This window comes from Triturus cristatus, chromosome 1_2, assembly GCF_964204655.1.
Source record: "Triturus cristatus chromosome 1_2, aTriCri1.1, whole genome shotgun sequence".
Classification (NCBI taxonomy): Eukaryota; Metazoa; Chordata; class Amphibia; order Caudata; family Salamandridae; genus Triturus; species Triturus cristatus.
The window spans coordinates 311768358-311791718 of record NC_140580.1 but is presented as its reverse complement, the minus strand read 5'-3'; the positions used below and the strand labels follow the sequence as shown (position 1 = coordinate 311791718).

The 23361-nt window shown below is 42.1% G+C and overlaps 1 long non-coding RNA gene across 1 annotated transcript in view; it reads right to left on the bottom strand.

Moving 5' to 3' along the window:
* LOC146867230 (uncharacterized) overlaps window positions 1–21799 on the bottom strand; it is a 282421-nt gene extending 260622 nt beyond the window's left edge. The window contains exon 1 of the long non-coding RNA XR_014966076.1: window positions 21649–21799. This is a non-coding gene — a long non-coding RNA (uncharacterized LOC146867230). The remainder of the gene's footprint in view (window positions 1–21648) is intronic.
* Window positions 21800–23361: the final 1562 nt, after the last annotated feature.

Here is a 23361-nt window from a genome sequence, read left to right as displayed (position 1 = left end):
TCTGTGGCTTTTTGTGGATGCGGTTAAACCATTTATTCTTAAGTGCATTATAACCTAGTGGTAAATGCTAACTTTGGGATGGCTGCATCAAAACATGTCGTGTTTGGTGTCAAATGCCTTGGAATCATACCCCTACACCAGTAACTGGTGTGGGAGTATGATCCCACCCTTCTAGAGGGATAGACATGTACCTACTGTGGAAACACAGTAGAAATCTGAAAGAGCCTGGCATCACAAAATGGATGCCACCAGCACAGACACTGGGCTGCACTCCTGCTGCTGACTGAAACTCGCAGTGGAGGAGGCCCAACAATAGGCATCCTGTCACAGGGAGATGTAACCACCTTCCAGACAGGATTTAGTGTATTGGGGCTGGATGGGTGCACTCCTAGAGTACTTTGAAGTCCTGCACTGAGGGAGCAGTAGGCTCCTCTGTGCATATGCCAGTTCAAACTGGTTCAGGGGCTACCTTCCCCTGCTCTGGCACGAAACTGGACAAAGGGAAGTGGGTGTAACCACCCACTCCCCTGACCCTCCCAGAGGAGTGGTCATAGAGCTAGTCCCTCCCTTTCCTTTAGTATAAGATAGGGAAACCTTGCCATTGCAAACTAGATATCCCTGGATGACGCTCTACAAGAAGAATCCTGGACCTTCGATGTTCCACTATCTTTGGAAGACTGAAGAATCTCCCTTGGAGTCAAGGAGTGACTCCCCTGCGTGGCAGGCACCAAAACTTTGAATCAACGGTGGCAAACTTTCCCACTCCCGCCGGAGTCCAAAGTCCCTGCAGCCCCGGAAGTGGATATCCTGACTTTTCGACAGCCATTGTGAGTTCCCAGCAAACCTGAGGCGAGTGAACCCCACGAGTAACGAGGAACAGCAATACCCGGGTACCGTGCACTATTGTCAAGTGCAACCCCTTCATGACATTCTACGAACTTGTGCATTAGACCACATGTGGTCCAAGCCTCCAGCAGGATTTCCTCGAAAATCAGAGGCCTACCTCGTCCCGAGTGACCTTGGCCTCCTGTGAAGTGAATCCTCATGAGGCATCTTTGCGATCCCTTGCCGGTTGGCTTGTGGATCCCCTGAAAAATTTGTCATCAAACCAAAGGGCTCCCCTGATTGCTCTAGGCCTGCCCGACTTACCCTTGCTGGGTGAGTCCCTCAGATCTTGCTGGTCTGCACTGCTGACTTTCTTCACATTCCACAAGACTTGCTGTTGCCAAGGCTTGTTGGCTTCTATCCGGTTGCCGATACCTCAGTAAGCGGCAGACTTCATGGGACATTCCAAATCCAGCTCCTGGTTGTCATCAACACCTCCTGGACTTTGTGGCTGAAGAGTCAAGACACCCATGAATCACCTGAAATCACCTGACTACCATGGGCATCCACCTTCCTGGCCCCGGGTCACTGGCAAGTGACTGTGAACACTGTCCCTTCTGCTTTCTGGTCTTCCTTCTTCTGAATCCAGCCTCGGATTCCACCGGACACTTCTCCAGTCTTCACAAGCCGCAAATCTTCTTCGGCTTCCATTGAAAACGACGCCGCGACCCGACACCAAAAGACACCTATGCGCCCGGCTTCCCTGGGTGAGGTAACTCGTGCACTCCAGTGCTCCTGTGGGTGTTGGCCCTCGAAATACTTACCTTGTAAGTGGCTTGCTTGCAGACTCTCCCGAAGTACCCTAAAACTTTAAAAATCCAACCGCGACTTGCTCCATTGAAATCAATAGGGAACCCGCGGCTGTGTTCTCACACTGCACGCGTCTCCCGTGGGTCCTTTACTTACCTGGCCTGGGTGGATTAGTGAGGCCCCAGCGATTCTCAAGGCCCTAGGCCTTGTCCCCTTGCAAGTTGACATTCCTAAACCTCTTTTTTAGTATATGGTCTGGTACGCCCCTAGGGCCCCAGCCATATAAGTGCTTAATTTGTTGTGAAACATTGATTTATGCATATGTTCCTGACTTCTAATCTCATAAAGAGATTAGTAGAGTGTGTCTAGAAATAAATACATATATATGTTATATATATACCTGTGTGGTGTCCTTTCATTTGGTAATTCAAGAGATTATAAGGTAAAACAAGCTGCTTTACATTCCTCTGAGACTTAGCCTGAAGGCTGCTCTCCACAGCTACCACTAGGATAGCTTTCTTTAAAAGGTTGTCTTAAACCTATCTACCATAAGAGTCGAATTGGACTGGTGCAAGGTGGCCACTTTAACTAGTGACCAGCATATGCCAGGACAACTTCTCACACCTCTGCCTTGACCTAGGGCACATTATGGCCTATGAGTAGAGGTGGATTTATGGATTCATACTGGGTTAAGCATGACATAGATACCTAGGATCTATTGTATCACTACCAGGGATTGAGTATAGTAAGACTCTAGATTACCCACCCTAATTCATATTTTTTTGTCCTGAAGAAATTTTAGGGATCCAGTACTGGACCAACATACCATGAAACATGTCGACCTGAATAGTGAAACCACAAAGGTTTTCTACAACGCACTCACTGAGTAGTGGCATATCATAAAGGTTCTCCCACTTTCAAATGATCCATGTCTCTTTTGAAAGGGACAGGCAAAGATGTTGTGGAAAAGTGATGAAGGAAGGCGTGATTTCCCCATTGTACATAGCTGATGATAAAAGTGATGATGCAGCAGACATGGAATGTGCCATTTTACCTTGTCACTGACGGACTGATGTGGTAGGCCGAGACTGACATGTTGTGCAATCATGATGACTGAATGTGATGACATGGAATGTTCTGCTGTACTGTGATGGCGACAGAATGCAATGCTGCAGTCGCGGAATGTCAAGTTGTACTTTGAAGCCAACATATTGTAATGTGGAAGGCAAATGTAATAGTTACATGCAGTGCTTTAATTGGGTAAAACTAATTGAAGTTGGGCAGGCAGGAGTGTGGTGGTGGAGCCAAGGGTGGAGCATGGGGTGGAGACAGCGGTGCTCCTTTAATGCGATGGACATTTTCAAACTATATGCAGCTGTGTGTTATGATCAGGGCCACAGGACCTATGTGATTATGCGACTGTGGTAATTTACTCAGAATTATAGATCTACCACATTTTCCACATAATCCATCATCTGCCACATAATCAGAAGATTTCAGCAAAAAAACCTGGGGCCTCATTTATGAGGCACCCTGCGCAGCTGGAATGTTACTTTTTGTGGTGTTCCATGGTGCGGAAGCCTGCTCCATATTTATGTGGCAGCACTAAGCCACTGTTTTTGGCTTAATGCTGCCTCGTAAATATTGTTCCCTTTAACGCAGTTTTCTGCTTTAAAGAGGCATGCAATGGGTCTTGCTGGGGGCGTTCCTGGCAACATCCATGGCTTTTTAACACCGCCCCAGGTTTATGTAAATTGTAAATCTGAGGCAGCGCCAAAAATGTACACCTCCCCAGGGGGCGGGGGGGGGGGGGGAGGCACAACCAGTAGAAATATGTTTATTTCTCCTTGTTTTTCCTTTTTCTTTGTGTGCTGCACACATGAAAAGAGGAAAAAGCCTCTTGTGATTATTTTTGTGCAGGAAGCTTTTCCTTCCTGCACAAAAATATTCATCCCGGCAATGCAGGCCCCCTAGCACCATGGTGCAAATATGCCTGCATTGGTGCACGGCTGTCCATTGTGCTCTTGCGCAGGGGAAAAGGATAGGAATGTGCCGAATCTGATAGATACTGTGCATTCCTGCCCTGTTGTTTTGCTGTAGGGCAGCGCAGCAGGAAGGTCTGCGGCGCTGCCCCACGGCAAAACCTCATGAATAAGGCCCATTTTTTTATACGTCTAAAGGTTCAAAAGTTACTAGAAATGCAGCGACACGTGTTGCTGTGCAGTGAAAGGCCAATTGCAAAGCAGAACTGGTCATCTTTCTATTGCTCATTGCTATATTTGGTTGTTAAACTGGTATTACTGCCATCCATACAGGATTACTATTACCCTGCATATAAAAGGATGCATTTATTTACAAACATATGCCTGCAATTCCTATTAGAGAACTGGTTCTAAGTCAGATTGCAAAGGCCTAATATTATTCTTGTGGTGCCACTGACTAATCTGCTGAGAATCACGTAACATACTTCACAGAACACCCTAGCAAAGATGATAATTTACCATTCTAAAGCATTAGTTGCCCTAACACTTGGCTCATAGGCTTTGCAGGTAAGTCACCCCAATCATACTAAGTTAATTTTGCTGCTAGGTAGTTGGGTCGAGTTAACTATACTGATGAATATACTAATGTAAAAATAACTGGTTGGTTACGCTTTTATGCATTAAGTCAAAAGCTTGCATGTACTGGGGTCTCTGCGCCATATCATTGCTGCAATAAAGTATGCTAATGTATTACTAAACGTAGTAGTGTGCTGCTGTTATTATAATGTATGGTCATTTCGAGAGAGGCTATATCAGTTTTCGACAGCTACACTATTTATGTTGCCTTTTTCGAATAATGTAGACTTCATGACAACAATACATATGGTTGTGTTTTTTTAACATAACTCTTAGGATCACACTTAAATAACAGGTGCTATTACCCTAATGCCACTAACAGTAAACGGACACAAGCTAAATCTGACTTTCCAGAACACAAAAGTTTTTTGTTTTTTTTGCATATTTATATAGCGCGAACTCGACCCGAAGGTATTGGAGCGCTTTACAGGAGCACCGTATTTACATTACACATTCAGGAACGGGGAGATTAAGTGATTTGCCCAGAATCACAGGATGTGGACGTAACCTCGAGGTTCGAACTCGGGTTTCCAGCACCAAAGTGGGCAGCGTAGCCGACGGACCACATCCTCCTCGCCCCAACGTGTTACCTGCAGAACTGGAATAGTTTCTCTTTGGTGCTTGCAGCTCACTGTGTCATCGAAATAATCACCTCAGCTACTGAGAAATAGAATAGCTGTAAACACAATGAGGTAAACTCCGAGCTAACGCGTTAACTCCAAGTTCTGCCTCTGCAGAACCCTGCATGTGTGCAGCCGCAGCCAGGCTTTCAAATGTGGAAATCAAACGTGTGCCAGTGTCAGTTCTTGATGCTCACCTTACTTGTGCTATCTGAAAGGAATAATCTACTTTTATAGCTCATTTATGACCGTAACAGTGAGGGGGAAACCACCTGCCAAGCTTTGACAAAGCGAAGCTGATGGAAAGTCCATTCCAAACTTCCTATCGGCTGCAAGGTCCTGATTCCGGATATTCTAATTTGCTTCGGCCTTATAAATTAGAGAATGTGCGTCCCAAGTATAAAAATTCAAGTTCATTTACCTCAAATCATTTCCTGTGCAGTTTTGGACATTAAGATCTGGCTTCGGCGGTAGGACAGGCCCTGCAACATATCCACACAGTACAATCATTACACGGGGCAGCTGCCCTGGCCCGACTCTGGAACCAGGCTAAGTGCCCCAGACAATCCTCTCTTCTCTCCCTAATGTAGTTTTTCTCAGAAACGACTCTAATAAATGTCACTCAGTGCAGTCATGCAATCTAGTGTATTCAATTGAAAGACTGATATTGAAGAAATCGCTTTAAACAATGTTATAGCTTCTTTCCCATAGTTTGATATGACGTTTGTCATGAGAAGTGCATGCCATATATGTCGATGGCTTCGCTCTTGCACGGCACGTAGTGCCAAGCCAGACTTTCCTTTGCCTTTATTTCTCTATTTTTTTATTGTTACGATTGACTTCAAGACTACCACTTCTGTGGGCAAACCAGTGAAGGAGAGCTCATTCCCTGCATTTCGGTTTTTGATTTTCGAAAATATTGGGCGAGACACCTATATTACATTTGGCACAACACTATAATGTAGGAATGTGTTCACACAAGATAACGCCTCACAGACCTAATACAAATGCTTGCTTCCAAATTGGGAGTTACCCGAGGTGGGCTAACTCGGAAATCAGGGGGCATATTTACAAGCTGGCGATAAAAAATTATCGCCGCTTTTGCGGCCGTTTTTGGCCGAAAAGCGGCGATCATTTTATCGCCTAATTAGCAAGGCCATGCTAACGCGTGAATCCTTGCTTTAGCGTGGGGATTCCTAACGCCCAGCTTCAGGAGAAATGTCGCTCAAGCCCCACGCTATGAAGCATAGCGGCAGGAAAAGTAGCGATAACCCCTGTTATCGCTACTTTCCTTACGCCTGCTTCAGGACTGACTTAACCATGATATCCTATGGAAGGTGGATATCATGGCTAAGTTTGTGAGTCCCTATCAGCAAGCTAACGCCACACTACTTGAGATTATCGCTGGGTTTCCAGCGATAATCTCACGTTAGGCAGTTAGCGTGAGGATTTTTATCGCTGAGGAGATAAGCGTTGCTAATAGCACGCTATCTCAGCGATAAAAATCCACATTACCTGGCGATAATTCTCCTCACGCTAAGAGCGATGAGCGATAATTATCGCCGGGTGTTCCTGATATGCCCCCTTGTGTCTTTCTTAGATAGCTCAAGTGGTCACGCATTCTCCTTGCTGATTGGATGGCAGCAGTGTTCTAGTTTTGTCTTCTGCCTTGACTGACCTGTGTGGCTCTCACCTCACTGCACTTAAAAGTTGACTATATAGTTACTAACTAATTACTGAAAGTCATTAGGTGGGTCGTTCCCTGAGGTTGTGTGCTGCAGGTTGGGCGCGGGTACAGGCATGTATGCTGGGTCTTTGTCTTTACTAATAACATGGTTTCCCACCTCTGTCTTGCAGTTTTTTCAAACAGGAGCACTGAAGAGCATCACCTGGTTGCTCCATTTCTTTGCAGTCTGGACCGAGAGAAGGCGCGAGCCACCTCTACACTCTCAGGGTGGAGTGATCATTTGCGTTTTGTAAGAAAAAGAGGAAGTTCAAATGGAATGCGCTGGTCCTTCTAGCTGCATCGCTTAATTGTGTAGACACTTGGTTTCACATTAAAACTCTTTACATAACATCCAGTGGTGCTTGAGGAACCATTACAAAGGCTGTTTTACATATCGGGTATTATCACGACACCTTATGACGGCATCTTCGGCCCTTTCAACTGAGGTGAATGAGCCTCGGTCAGGAACTCGTTTTCAGAGGAGGGAGGAGTATATTAATAGTGACGCACATACGCACTTCACTCCCACACAAATAGACTTGTTGGAAGCAATAGAGCATATACCTGGGCTGCTGACCTTGCCCTTGAAGAAGCAGATAAACTGCTGAATTCTTACTTGACATTTAAAACCAATTATTGACACCTTTGAAAATAAAATGACAAACGTGCACAATTGGTGTTCATTTACATCGAAGAGTCTTGAGAAATAGATTATAAAGAAACTTAGTTACTGCATCATAAAAGGATGCAGAATAGAGTAGCCTAGATGGAAATTGCTCATTAGAATAATGTAGGTTTATGTTTACTAAGATTCCATAGTATTCCTTCAACGTGAAATAGAAATGTATAAGTGATAACTCACATGTTGTGGAAGCTTTATTAGCCACTCTTCTTTAGACAGTGATATATATGTGAAGAATTAACAGAACTAAATGTAAATTAGATAACTTTATGAACGATTATTTAAGAGTTGCTTTACTGCTATTCCTGCTCATGTTAAAGTGTGCATCAACTCTGAAAAAGAAATGGTGATGCACGTAAATGCATGTGAACGTTAATTCCAATTTCATTGAAACTTTCAGAGAATGATCTTCATACATGTACTGATGAGAATTAATAGAAATGATTTAGTTGTCTTACATTTTGAAGTGATTTTGTATGTTGATACCTTTGAAATACAGTAAGGTGCCATAGTTACATGTACAAATTGCAATAGAATTCAATTGCCTTATAAACTACCTACCTACTTCAGAAAGAATATAGCTATTCAAACTTTAGAATGAAAGTATTCCTATTAATTTTTATTGTGTATGTCATAAACTAAAATTCACGTTAGGCTTGCATTTCCTTTCTCGTACTCAATTCATTTCTCATGAGAAGGTCTCATACATTTACAGTATAGAATTAAACTGTGTTTCCGAAGACAAGTTCCCATGCACATACCAGCAGTATTTGCAACTAAATTCATACATTGGGAACATCTGCCATGAGAAATTGCCCTTTTCAACTCAATCATGTGCCTTTAATGAACGCTGATTTTTGGTAAAAATACGTTTTGAATACTTTGACAGATTGTGTGCTAATTTCTACCTTTTTGCCATCAAAATGTGTCTTTTTTATGCTACATAACAATCATCCTATACGAACTGACCAATAGACTGAGTGGTCTGATCTGATGAGGTGACCCAGGTGGTGCCACCCTGGAATTAGGAAATTGTATTATGCCTTCTATTGATGATTGGTACACCATATTCTTTTGCCACCTTTCCCATGAGGATTGCTTTCTTTCAGACTGAGAGACAACTTTCGGACCTGCGGACTCTCCTGGCTGGTGCATACGCTGTGTGTGCTATTCTTGTACTTCTTTCCCCCTCAGGATAGAATCTTTGAGCTGATATGATGCATGTCCTTTCCTAAACTCTCCTTCTAGAACTTTGGTAATTGATGTCCCAAAGCAAAACATTTTATTATTCTGTAGTCTTAACTTTTAATGCCTGATATTGGTGTATTTTCTTCCTAAAAATTCTAATAAAATGTTACCATTTAGAAATCCTGTTTCAGTCTCTCCATGGCTTGCATCCCATAATTGAATGTGCATTTCCATAGTCGAAATGAGGGATGGGAATTTTAATAGAGAGGTCTCTAGTCAGCAGGTCCTAATGTTACTATTTTATATAGCTTTAACAGATTTACTTGTTTGTCTGATCCTAGCTCGTCTAAATTTCTTCAAGAGATTTGGTTTAGCAGTAATAATTTTGTACCTGTATAGCCTAGCATTGAGAGTCATATACATGAATCTAATTACTAGCTCCTTAGTCAGTTATCCAATTCCTGTCCTCATTGGATGGCTGGATTGGACCCACTTTATGCGACCCCTCTGGTGTAGTGCTAGGTAAACTTAATATCAAAGTAAATGGGCCCATTGGCACTACAGCACCCTGTTGCCCTTATGAGTACCGATACTCTCCTCAGACACGGAGACGTTCTGGGACTTAAAAGGAGAATATTTACCATGCCCCTAGGGATGCTATGCACTCACTTGTAGCTGCATGCTTGTGCCGGCTCACACAAGTCATGAATGACCATTGGGACGGCACAAGATGACCGAGTCACATGACCTGCCTTGCCAAGCCCAGCCCTGCCTGAAGTCCACCTCAATCTCAGAGTAAGCACTCACAGCCAGGCTGCCGAAGTTGACAAGGCTGAGACACGTAAATCCAACTCTGAAGAGACGCAGCCGCGCACGTTATTGGATCTGAGCGCGCCATGGGGGCTGGCTGATATATTTTGCCCGGGCTATCATTGGTAGCACTTTTGTGCACTACCAGATTGACAGACCTGAGACCCAAACACGGTACACATACAGCACAACCTCTGTTATGGTCAGCAGTTGAAGTGTTATCCAGGGTTAAATGGTTTTACAGCTGTTCCTTAAAAAACCCTCATTCACGTTTTAGATGGTTCGTGTGGCGGTATATCTTGATTCTCCGCCTAAATAACGTGACAGCATCATCATTGGGTTTAGTATTGTGCTACCTCCACCCGGAGGGAACCACTGGATATTTGCAGTAGTGATCAGAGATAAAAAGTTGGATAAAGTGCTCGTGTGTGGTGAGATTAAAAGGGATATTCCCACATGCTATCTAGACTGTAATTTTTTATTGTTGTCTGGTGCATGGGAGAAGAATAAAAATAGAGGAAGTTGTACAGATAGGGCAGTTAGTGAGTCTGCTGTACAATCAGTCCAGGGTGGGTTGACATGTTTCAGCTCCTCGTGTGCCCCGTAGGGTCAGGTGAGCTTTCTTCAGGACCTAAGGGTGTTGTGTTGGAAAGGGGTATTACCCTCTGTTTAAGTGAGGAGTTCAGATATAGATTCGCTGAGCTCTTAGAAGAAGGTAATTACCTAAGGTGGAGAGAAGGGCAAATAACACATAATCCTTTTTTGAGGTTAATATACCCAGGATGAGAAAAGCGAAGCAACATGGCAATTCTTTCAATACAGTAAAATGCAAGTGGTGTTCGAACATACCGCTAGCTATATATAGAAAACAGAAGCAAGTATAAATGGCAGATCTTTTCAATGATATCTGTATGCATAATTGTATTTAGAAAATGCGGCTGGTTATACTGAGGACATCATAGACGCAGTGTAGTTATTCTTGCATGTTAACGTTGCATAGAAATTAGTCACGCATGAAGTAATGCACATAAGAAAATGTGGTTAGGTGAAGGGGTTTAAAAAATATGTATATACTCTTGGAGTTCACCGTTTGTTACTACGGGAGATCGCTATGTTGGGCTGACCGTTTTCTTATAATGGTGTTATGCCGAATTGCAGTAAGATATGCTTGGTGTATTTGGTAAAAAGGTAGTTGATAGAGATTTTTGGTCATATATCCTGTAGAGTGCTACCCACAGTGTTTATGTGTCAATACGATTGTACGGTTTTGCCCTTGGGTCCATAATGCACCTAGAATTTTTTTGAAAGATCTTGCATTCAGAAAAGACTGGTCAGCCATTTCTTGGAAATGCACCAGAGACTATCTAGTCCTTATAATAAAAACTGCAACCAGACTAACAGAGGCACTCACAATAAAGATCCAACAGAGTGAAGCAAAATTAAAAAACCTGGTACATATCACAGTTTTTAAAAAAAGATTGGAAGAAATCAACCGTGAAATGAATGAGACAAAAGAATACCTGACACAGAGCAAAATCCAGAAACTAAGCAAGGATTTAAAGAAATTCTCTATGGAAAAAATGCATCCCTACAGCAAAGATGATTATGAGGTACCAGATCTACCGACTGACAATGACTCCAGTGGGAACTCCTCTAACAATTCAGATTGGAGCAGCGATGAGAACATGCAACAACGGAAATTCAGAGGGCCAAACAGACGCCAACAACGACGAAGACCTAACATATGGCGTAACCCTAATTATGGAGAACAACCACCACCACTCTTCCACCCCTTCACCCCCAACTACCAAGGATGGATTAATCCATATCACACAGCACCGCCGCAACTAGGCCCTTATATGGGACCTTATGTACAACAACCGACTTTTTTAGGGAGAGGCCGTGCAAACCAACGAGGGAGAAGAAGGAATGTCACCTGGACAGACCAGGAGAGACAGATACTAACAAGAAGCATGGCCAATGCCACAAAAGAAAAACCAAGTACCAGCACGACTCGCTAATTTTCAATCTGTCGAAAATCACTCTTTCCAAAGATCAGGAAGACGTCCTAAACAAAGGACTAGGTTTTGTACCAACTCCACCATTGGACCTCTTCAAATCACAGTGTGAAGTTGCACTATTCTGTAGGACACTGAAACTAAAAGCATTTTTTCAAGACACAGAAAACAACCCTAATCTTGGAGATACCGGCCTAAGACCTAAGTCAACGTTCTGCCCTATGAACCATCAGATCCCAATTGAGATACAGACCTTCGAACAAGCAATTATGAGAGAAATAAATGAAATTGACAAAAAAACAATCAAACCTTTTGTAAATATCTCCAATAGAGAAAAGAAAGCCCTGGAAGAACTAAGACTGCACAATGACATCATTATAAAACCTGCCGACAAAGGTGGAGGCATAGTGATTCTGGACAAAGACCACTATGACGACCAATGCCTCAAACTGCTATCTGACAAAAAATTCTATAAAATCATTAGTGAAGACCCAACCCCTAGGTTAAAAAGAACTATTAACCTAATGGTGGAGGAAACAGAGACCAACGATTGGATCACTAAGAATGAGGCCTCATTCTTAAGAACTGATTCTCCACGTACACCCTATTCTATTCCTTGCCCAAGGTACACAAAAACCAACGACCGCCACCAGGGCGCCCAATCGTGTCTGGGATAGGCTCTCTCCTGGAACCTCTCTCTCAATTTGCAGATCAGTACCTCAGACCTATGGTACAGAAGACTCCTACTTACCTAAAGGATACACGAGATCTGCTCAATCTCCTACAAGACCAACCATTTCTAAGTGAAACTATGATATTAGTCTGGCTAGATGTAGAAAGCCTCTACACAAGTCTGCCTCAACAAGAAACCTTAAGCACTCTTGAGGACCTACTGTTTGAACAAAGCTGGATATACCACACACCCAGACACTTCATCCTAGAATGTTGCAGAATGGCTCTGACGGAGAACTATTTTGAATATAACGGCACACTTTACCAACAATGCCATGGTACATCCATGGGGAGTACCTTCGCGCCGAGTGTGGCAGGCCTCTATGTGAGCAACTTCGAGCGGACACATATACAGAACATCAACAACCTATTCCTCCCTAGTATCCTCTTCTGGAAAAGATACATAGATGATATCATCATGTTCTGGGAAGGAACAGAAGAAAACCTACAGAACTTTCACAACTGGCTGAATACACGAGACCAATGTTTAAAGTTTACTGTCAATGCCAACAAAGACCATTTGGATTTCCTAGATCTATACATCTATGTAACCAATAACACCATCAAAACAAAAACCTTTTTCAAACCTACAACTAAGAACAGCCTTCTCTCCTTCAACAGCTTCCATCCACGCCCACTCAGAGAAAACCTACCTTACAGTCAATTTCTGCGCCTGAAAAAGAACTGCAGTGAGCTGAGTGAATACAAAGAACAAGCACAAGACTTATGCACCAAACTACTGAAACGTGATTATCCTACCAAAATTGTGAATAAATGTCAAAAAAGAGCGAGGAATCAACATAGAAAGAATCTTCTGGAAACAATACCCAAAACACAACCATCGGATCAACTGACATGTGCTACAACATACAACACAGCCAGCAATATAATCAAGAAAATCATCAATAAAAACTGGCGCATACTAACCTCAGGCAACCTAGACTGGCCCAAACCCCGCTTTGCGAACAGAAGAACCAAGAACTTTAAGGACATGCTAGTACACACCCGTCCTCTGGAAGAAAGGTTAAATGCAACCACTAACACTCTATGGGGCATACCACCAGTGGTAGGCCATTTCCCCTGTGGGCATTGCTCCGTCTGTCACCTAACAGAAACAACAAAATCCATCGAACTGACACCCGACCTGGTTTGGACAATGAGACAACACACCAACTGTAACACGACTCATGTTATTTACATGTTTACCTGCCCATGCAAATTGAGATACATTGGTATGACGTGCCGAAAAATAAAACAGCGAATCTGTGAACACAGAAGCAACGTCAAATGCAAACGCCACACCACCAAGATGAGCAGTCATTTCATTGACCACCCACATACGCTTGACGACCTCAAATGGATAGTCATAGAGACTATGGTGTCCAGGTCACCAAACGTCAAAAAACGACTTTTTGCAAAAGAACAAAGATGGGTACATCGCTTGAAAACAAACACAATAGGCCTTAATGATGATATCCCCTGGTTAAGTGTATCATGAACAACTTTTTATGAGCAACATTTTTTGCACCTTACACTTTGCTACTCATAAGGTCCTAATGTCTTTAATTGATCCAAGGCACAATAGACCCCTAACCATCATAACCTTTGAAGGTCTAAACCTTACAACTAACCAGGAGCTATTACCAACCTCCATTGAATATCTATAAGCACTTCTGAAATCAAAACTGGACACAAATCCAGATCGAGAAAATACACGAGATATCTGGAGCTCCAATTACCTTTAGCATGTACTATTTATAATTCACTCCCATTAATTTAGAACATAGCAATTTTCTAGACTACAGATTGCGTGTGTAATTATTGTGGAGGCTTCACCAATACCGACTCAGTCAGTAGTCTTTCTTCACTCTGCCTCATAACTTTAAAAGACTCACTGAACCGGGCTGAGTTCAGGAAACAGGAAGACAGCGTCAGCACAAGTCGTGCAGAGCGGCAATCCCGGTAGGAAGACGCCGTGACGAAGAGACACGTAACGTTACTCCGAAACTGAATGTCTGAACCTCTGAATACTTTTCGTTGTTCCTCTCTCTCCCCCCCTCCCCTGTTTCCTCTTCCCTTACACAGCTCAACTGTGCTGCAACTCTTCCTCTGAAGCCCCAAAGCGGAGCGTTCTGTAGGTACTAGTGTTCCATTACGCATATGCCGCTCTGGGTGCATTTAAAATCTTTTAAACTTTATTTTCTAACAAACATTTGGAAGCCTTGTATGTCTCATTGGTACTAACACCTGTTACCAGTTGTTCAAAAACTACACCGCGACTTCCACATCGCTCCTTTTGAACTTAACAATAGCGCCTGACACAAATTGAATGGGGGGACTATCAGCTTGTATAATTGTACAAAAACACACGCTACCGATAGCACTGCTAATCTGTGCTGCAAGGCAAAACCGTACAATCGTATTGACACATAAACATTGTGGGTAGCGCTCTACAAGATATATGACCAAAAATCTCTATCAACTACCTTTTTACCAAATACACCAAGCATATCTTACTGCAATTCGGCATAACACCATTACAAGAAAACGGTCAGCCCAACATAGCGATCTCCCGTAGTAACAAAAGGTGAACTTCAAGAGTATATACATATTTTTTAAACCCCTTCACCTCACCACATTTTCTTATGAGCATAACTTCATGCGTGACTAATTTCTGTGCAACATTAACATGCAAGAATAACTACACTGCGTCTATGATGTCCTCAGTATAACCAGCCGCATTTTCTAAATACAATTATGCATACAGATATCATTAAAAAGATCTGCCACTTATACTTGCTTCTGTTTTCTATATATAGCTAGTGGTATGTTCGAACACCACTTGCATTTTACTGTATTTAAAGAATTGCCATGTTGCTTCGCTTTTCTCATCCTGGGTATATTAACCTCAAAAAAGGATCATGTGTTATTTGCCCTTCTCTCCACCTTAGGTAATTACCTTCTTCTAAGAGCTCAGCGATTCTATATCTGAACTCATCACTTAAACAGAGGGTAATACCCCTTTCCAACACAACACCCTTAGGTCCTGAAGAAAGCTCACCTGACCCTAAGTGGCACACGAGGAGCTGAAACATGTCGACCCACCCTGGACTGATTGTACAGCGGACTCACTAACTGCCCTATCTGTACAACTTCCTCTATTTTTATTCTTCTCCCATGCACCAGACAACAATAAAAAATTACAGTCTAGGTAGCATGTGGGAATATCCCTTTTAATCTCACCACACACGAGCACTTTCTCCATCTTTTTATCTCTGATCACTACTGCAAATATCCAGTGGTTCCCTCCGGGTGGGGGTAGCACAATACTAAACCCAATGATGATGCTGTCACGTTATTTAGGCAGAGAATCAAGATATACCGCCACACGAACCATCTAAAACGTGAATGAGGGTTATTTAAGGAACAGCTGTAAAACCATTTAACCCTGGATAACAGGTACAAGTGATCCATTCTTTTTTGATGAAAAACTAGTAACTGGAAGGTGAATGGATCATGTATCCTTCTAACTCCCTTACAATTGATTGGTTACAGCAGTTGAAGTGAGCAGGGCCTGCAGGGCACAGCGTGTCCCTACGTTTTAATTTAATAGGATCCGTTCCCCATCTTTTTTATTTAAAAATGCATCCCAGGTCGGCAGAAATAGTCAAGGCCTATAGCTAAGGCTCGGTTGTTCAGGGACTGGTTGGGTAGGCAGAGAAGGACTTTGTCTTTTCCTTCTGGCCCAGAGAAGACAGAGACAGTGTCTACTTCTCCTGCTCTGCCGCTGGCAGCTGCCCCCTCATCTTAGGGTGACAAGATTCTCAAAACAAAAAACGGGGAGAGGTAATAGACATAGAAGTAGGACTAAGGTTTGCAGTAACCATCGATGTAAAAGTAGGACTATTTGACAGCTGTCATAGACATTGAAAAGGGACTACAATGACAGCTCCCTCCACAGACCGAGATGAAGCATTACAGATGACAAATCAGAGGTCTTTTATCGGCAGTAACCATTAATTCCATTTAAACAGACTTTGCCTCAACATTTGCTATAGTTGGTAACCACCCTTGCCTTGAAATTCCACGTATGTTTTCTTATTAGCTAAGTATATATATTGTGATTGTTAACTGTGAACAATAAAGAAAATCGCACAATCGAAGAGGAGTTCGTGCTCTTGTTTTTGCCACGAGGAAGTGAACGAGTGCATCGCTATCGAGTTTGATATATTATATATATACATACTGTCGTCGTCAAAATCAGATACTGCTGTTTGTAGAATACTCCTTCCCATAAAGCACTCCCCCTACATTCAGCACAGTTGACTGAAACATAAATAATGTTTACTTTATTTAAAAAAATCTTTCACATTTAAAGACATTCTTGATTGAAGAATTATATACACAGGGTAAAAATCCATAAAGTAGGACCAAACTGAAAGACAGCTAAAAATGCTGTTTGATGTACAAGGCCTATTGTTGCATTGCACAGTACTTATCTGAAGAATTAATTTGCTGCAGCACCATTTTGTCTTGCATTAATCGATTATGGAACTCACTGCAGCTTTGTTCAAAGTTGACCATTGTGATCAACAAGGCTTTTAGAGTCTCCTGTTCCATTCGGTTTCTTTCATCAGTCCACGTGTTATTCATAATGGAAAAAATACTTTCCACTGGAGCATTAGTTCCTGGCAGACAATGCAAACTGGACCATCATGCCAATGTTCTTAAATGTCATATTATGAGTTTGGAAATGGGTGAATATTTCCAACCACCGATCCTTTGCAGTCTTCTTATGGCCATTCCATGCGGCGAGTCTATCTGCTGTGTATTTTCGTACACAGGTGTTTTCATCAAAAAGCTCCATTTCATCCATCTCAAGTGTGCTTGATACAGATTGTACAAATAACAGAGACATTTCAACATTATCACAGACAGGAACAGCATCCAGAAGGATTCAGGAAAAAGAGTTCCAGTCAGAAAGAAATGCCCCCCACTCTTCCAAGTAATCAATACTGCAATTGTAGAAAGCACATACAGAGTTACAGATTTTTGTTTCTGGTAAGAGTCCTTGGTCTTTGAGGGATTTAATAAGCTCCTTTGCTCTAAGGCCCATGAAGCAAGCATCTCTGCTTTCCTTCAATTTCCCTAATAATTGTGTAATTTGTCTTGCAACATCTATGGCATTTGCATGCTGCTTTTCCAGCTCCTTTATTGTGTCACTAAAAAGAGCCAGTTGGTTGCGCAAAAACCAGAGCCAGATTTCAGCAAGAGGGTTTTCAAAAAACTTGACAATTGCTGTTGGGGGATTTGCTTGGGACAAAAAATAGAACGTAGTGCTGGGAACAGTTTTATCACCCTGTCAACTGCAGGCAGTAGGGAAAGCCTGCGAGTGTTGCCTGTACTTAGGAGTCGTTGATAATCTATATCAATAAGCTCACAAAATTCTTTCAGTTGTTCAGTTCGGACAGTGTAGATGTGGAAATATTTGTACAATTTTAACACAAAAGATTTGATGTCCATTGGCAGCCTATCAGCAGCGGTTTGCACTGCATTATGGACAATGTGTGCTGCACAACCTATCCCAAGTACTTTAGTATGAGGAATAGCTTCCTTAAGCTTACAGAAAACATTGTTCTTTCTGGCTCTAACCTTTCCCCCAAAGTTTGTATTAGTATTATCTGCACAAAACCTAACTACTTTTTCAAGCAAATTACACTTTTGAAGGGCATGGTACAGTTGTTCAAAGAGTATTGCAGATGTTTCACCAGGAACGGAGGTAAACTCTAAAATGTTCACCTTAACACCCTCAAAATACTTGAAATACCTAATCACAATTGGTATCAATTTAACTTCTTTCCTATTGGAAGCATCAATAGACATAGATATACAAGCAATACTACTCAAGTCAGAATTAAGGTCCATCATAGCGAGAGGAGCCAGTACTTTTGTAATCAAGGCTTCAGTCTTGGTGCGAGCACAGCAAAACCTTTCATCATACAATTTCCGAATCAATGCTGATGTACAATCCATTGACCGAAAACTGTGGTTATGTTTAGCAAGATGATATGCTAATGTACCTTCAACAGCAGCCCTACTGAGTTCAGCATGTCCAGGGGTTGCCTTACTCAAAAAAGTGGTAATGTTGCTGGTGCTGCTTGAAGATTCAGCCCAGAACTTGTGTTTATTTGTCTGTATGTCCTCCTTTATATTAGCCTTTCCACCATGGCCAATGGAGAATGTAGATTTGCAGATCTTGCAGAACACGTTAGCATTACTGTTCCCGACCTTGCTCAGAAAGGGGAAAGATCTTTGCATCTCCTCACTGACGGAACACTGTCGCTTAGGCATCTCTCCGGTAGGTAGGTAGCTAGCTATCCTTTCTGTGTTTTAATTTGAAGAAGAAAAAAAGTCATGTAACTATGATGCCAACCGACAAAAAACTGTAACCAAGTTTCATTTAAAAAAAGTTACGTTTACACACATAGCAAACAGATTCTTCTTTTCAAAATATCCATAATGAAGCTCCAAGGACAAAATAGTGCCCATAAGTTAAAAACAATTCAGAAGAGAGCATTCATCAGCATTGTTGAAAAATACTTGCAGCAATGTCTTGGACTCTGAAGATAAAAATCAGATGAAAAATTTCCAAGAAGTCATTTTTTCCATTTTGCCAGTTGTGTGATCATCCTTGCCAATTGCCAATTGGAGATTCTGGTATCAAATACCACAGTGCAGTAAAGTGTTGCCAACTTAGAAGCTCAATTTATGATTGGAAAAAGCATTTTGGGGTGTTACTATTGTTCAATTTGTTAATTAGTTGAGGTATCAGCGATTAATTTGACGGTTTAAAGAGAAGCAGTCAAATCAGACAATTGATTTCCACCTTATATACTGGTGTTACATGAGAAAAATATTGAAGATCCAAGTACAAACGGAAAGGGCATGTGGAAGCTTTCTTTTAGTCTGAGGAACGCCATGCTGCTTGAGCTTGGGTTTTGAGTAACCGAATTTTGAAAAAGCTTAACGTGATCCAATATTGTTTGGCATCATGAAGTCTTGAAATAGCTGAAGTTGGGTGAAAGGATTTCCTGAACAGGAGGCCCCAAATATGTCTTGCCCAGAACTCCAAAGTCCATAAGATGGCACAGGGACATGTAGCCAGACATGCCACACAATGGCACCGAGAACACATTGACACAGTCCTGGGCTTTTCAGATAATTCATTGCTATCAGGTTTGCTCATCTGAGGAGTTCAATGGAAGGAAACCAAGATAAAAACACCCAGAATGCACCAAGTTGTCCCAAGAAAGACCCTGACAGTGATTGATGTGACCACCGTACAGGCACAGACCTCCCAAACCACTCTATTTGCCTGTGTGCCAGTCTGCCTCTCCTGCCAATGCACCACTCCAAGCACAGCACTCACATGAAAGAGGTGCAAAACAGCATTACAAATGAGCAGTTGCATTACATGAGGACACATTAATTTTTTTGTTAGGCAAATAAAAATACAACTTGATACAAGATACACAGCAATATGACCTTTAAAATAGGAAAGTTTTTAGATCGTAAAATCTGTTTCCTTCAGAACAAATTTGTATTTCAGAAACATCAATATTCTAGTTATGATTACGTAGGAAATCATTCTATGAGTGACCAAAATAGGAACACTGATATTTCTCGCTACATTGTGTTTACATTCTGTGTGGGAAACTGGCTATAGAAATTCAAACCCTTAAATAATTCCCCATTATTATACAGAACCCATTAAAAAAAATTCGAATTTATGCAGGAGTTTGCCAAGGTCATCACCGGGCCTTATGTATAATAAGTTGCCCTCCTCACAGAGCCTGTGTCAGGAGGAGTGACAGGCTTAGTGAGGTTAGAAGAATACAAATGCATCAAACTGCACATGCTGGGAGTCCAGTAAATTAAGGATGAAGGGGGAGGCAAATGGTCTACTTTCTCTACAGCTTGCAAAATCACGTTATCAGTGGTTGGCTTTCTCTTCAGTGACCAACTGTTCTAAACTCATACACTAAAAGGAAGCTGTCCACGAGAGAATATGCGCATGAGGTCTGGCGAAAGATTGGTTTTGACATTTATTGCCAGTCCCTTAAGATTTTATTTCAAGGCCAAGGGTGGGTGCCAGACGTCTGCTGCTAAACAAAGGTTAAACGCGAACAGCACAGGCACAAACAAAATACCTGAAAGACACCCATACTAACAATCAGAGATAGGCAAAACCTCCAACAAGAAACAAAGATATCAACTACTACAAACATATTACTGAGAATGGACTGAAGCTCAGATTGAGACAAACACATGCTCCAAATAAAAGCAGAAAAACATGAAAAGCACAAGAAGTGTCAAATATATTAACTTAGGCTTATGGATGGCTGCACACGTTTAAATATAACATCGGACAATCAAGCAGCATTACAGTATTCTGCAGTGTTGTTATACACGTCAAATAATCAAAAGTGCCCAAAAGACTCAGTCCCAACAAAAATATAAGAAAAAGTCATTGAGGCAGGAGAGCCAGTGATAAGAGTCCCCAGAAAATCCACAGATCGTAAAACAAAAAATGAAATCCATTGAGTTTTGCAATTAAACAATGAGAGATGAACGAAGAAATCTTAATAACCCAAAGTAACAAACCACACACCCATGTGATAAAAGAAATAGTCAAAATGAGTTGAAAGAACTGGCAGCTCTATAACACAAGCAATTCTATTCTATAAGTACCTTATATTAAATGTTGTATTTCAGCAAGTACACCCTTTCTTCTCACATATATCAATAGTCGAGTGTACGAAAAAAGCCATCTAAGTTTGTTAGGTCAAAGTAAGTTGCACCAGTCACGAAAAGAGACGAGCTGAAACATGAGCATAGTATCCTCTGAGCACCCTTTCCAAACAGTCATAGGTTATATAATGTATGATACACTCAACGATAAAGGAAGCAATACAATAAATAAAATATGTCAATTTCAAATCAACCGTATCAAACTCGTTAGGAAAAACACTCCTGAAACGTTGGTTAATTCGCGACCTACTCAAGCGCCACTCTCTAACTGCAAACCTCTAGTTTGCACGAGGCACCATATATGATAATAGTCAAACAGTAGAAGAAACATTTTGTTTTGTTTTTTTCAACGTACATTAAACAAGTCAGTTTAGATGATTCCTGTGTCGGCAAAACTGTGCGACATTACACAGTACCAAAACTATTTGCTGCAGCGTCTAGAAACCGCAAAAGCACTATATAAAGTAGTTCTTTTCCGTTATTTTTTGCTGTTTGCTTTGCTTTTGGTTCGAGGGTTTACTTACATAGTGTACAAAAATATATGCGGTGTATCCGAATCAGAAAGGCCAAACAGATATCCGAAATGAGCATTTCAAATGGCCTGCATTGCATGTGCCAGTCTATGGAGTATTGCCGCGTTGGTATTATATGCCTGCTAGAATTAAGTGCAACGTTAAAAACAATATTGTCAACTGAACTACTATTTAAATAATGGGGCTCACGTTTACGTGGTAACATATACACACATTAACATAGTAAATAGTTTAGAATATATAAGATATAAAACTCTCAGGGTTAAAATACTTACGCTGCGGGCTTGCAGGCTGGCAGGGCAAGCCTTGTGTGGCAGAGGATCCTGGATGAGGCAGCTCTGATGCGGAGGCAGGGTACCAACGGTGCTGGTAGGGCTGGGGAAACCTCACAAAGCTGCTGCTGGATTCTGTTGTAGTCCAAGACTGTCCGACCCTCGCTCGCTTTAAGGCAGAGCAGGCTCACACTGGAATCTTGCTGCAGACCGTAAAATCAGGGTCATGCCGGTCACAGGTGGTTCTAACCAGCTGCACGATGACGTAGGTGGCGCTGCGGCTGCGTGGAAAAAGAGAAGGGAAATCCCGAGAGAAAATTTCTCTCTTCAAAGGATTTCCCTTCCTGCTACAGCGCTTACCTCAGTGACATCACACGCGCAGTGCAAACAGAGCATGCACGCAACTGGAACAGTGAAAAACCGGAACATTTCTGTGTTTAACCCGGACACTGTTCTATAACGGGGACATTTGACTCACTTGGAGTAAAGTGTCGGGACACGGGGACACTTCACCAAAAACGGGGACCATCCGAGGAAAACCGGGACGTCTGGTTACCCTACCCCATCTCTCTCTTATTCTTTCTCTTATTCCCTCTCCTTCTTTCTCTGTCTGGCTCCAGTTACAGTGTTGGCTAAATTATGCAGTAAAAAAAGGCTGCAGCTTAATGTGGTACATTTTCTGATACAAAATTATTTGGGCATTTTTACACATACTAGCAGTCTCTGCAAAGGTTTTGCCTCATTAGTACCAGTGTAACATACATATGCATCAGTGGGAAATGTGACCAGTCAACCTTTGCAAAGGGCCTTCACTGCGCAGCAACACAAGGCACGATTTTCAGTAACTTTTGATCTGTTTGGGCTAAAAGCTATTTATTAGTTAAAATAGGCAAATTATGCAGCAGTTGATGTATTATGTGGCAAATATGGTACAGCCATAATTATGTGGAAAACGTTTGGAAACTAGGATATTTTGCCATTCATGTTTGTACTGCAATTTTGGAAAAAGAGAGGAGAAGTGCTGATGACAGAAACTGCATGAATCTGAGACAAATAGCTTGTGATTCCACTTTTAAGCGTATTTGAGACATTCTGGGATTGGAAACCTATCCCAATTTGTGAATGCATTTTAATGTCAATAACTTGTATTAAACCTCAAATAAGCATGTGCATCCATTGGTTGAATTAAATACTGTAATAAGCTGTAACTGGTCAGTGAAATGCCAAACAAATACTAAAAATTGGGATGTTTTGCTCTTTCTGCATGCCAACGTCATCATATGCTGCGGGGGACATGCTGGAAGCCATGTGCTTCTAGCGTGTCCAAAGAGAGGATGTGTTAAAGGTATGTCCTTCTCCTGGTCGGGTTGGTGGTTGGAAAAACAGACACACAGGAACTCCACGATCGCGGGTGAGGCCCACGATCGTGGAGCAAGAATCCATCCACTGGACCACCAGGGATTTGTTTCTTTGTTCTTGGGGGAACCACCTCTTGAACAAGGGTTGCTCCCCTGGGGGCATGTTTGGCCATGTTTTGGCCCCCCTTGGGGCGGATTTGGCCATTTTTAAGGTCGATCAGCCCCCCGGGGGGGGAGACAAAATCCACAAGAAGCCAGGGATTATAATTTATGGCATTTATTATGGGGAGCGACCCCTTATGAAAGGGTCGCTCCCCTTGGGGGCTATTTTTGTTTTTATTCCAACTCCCCCAGAGGG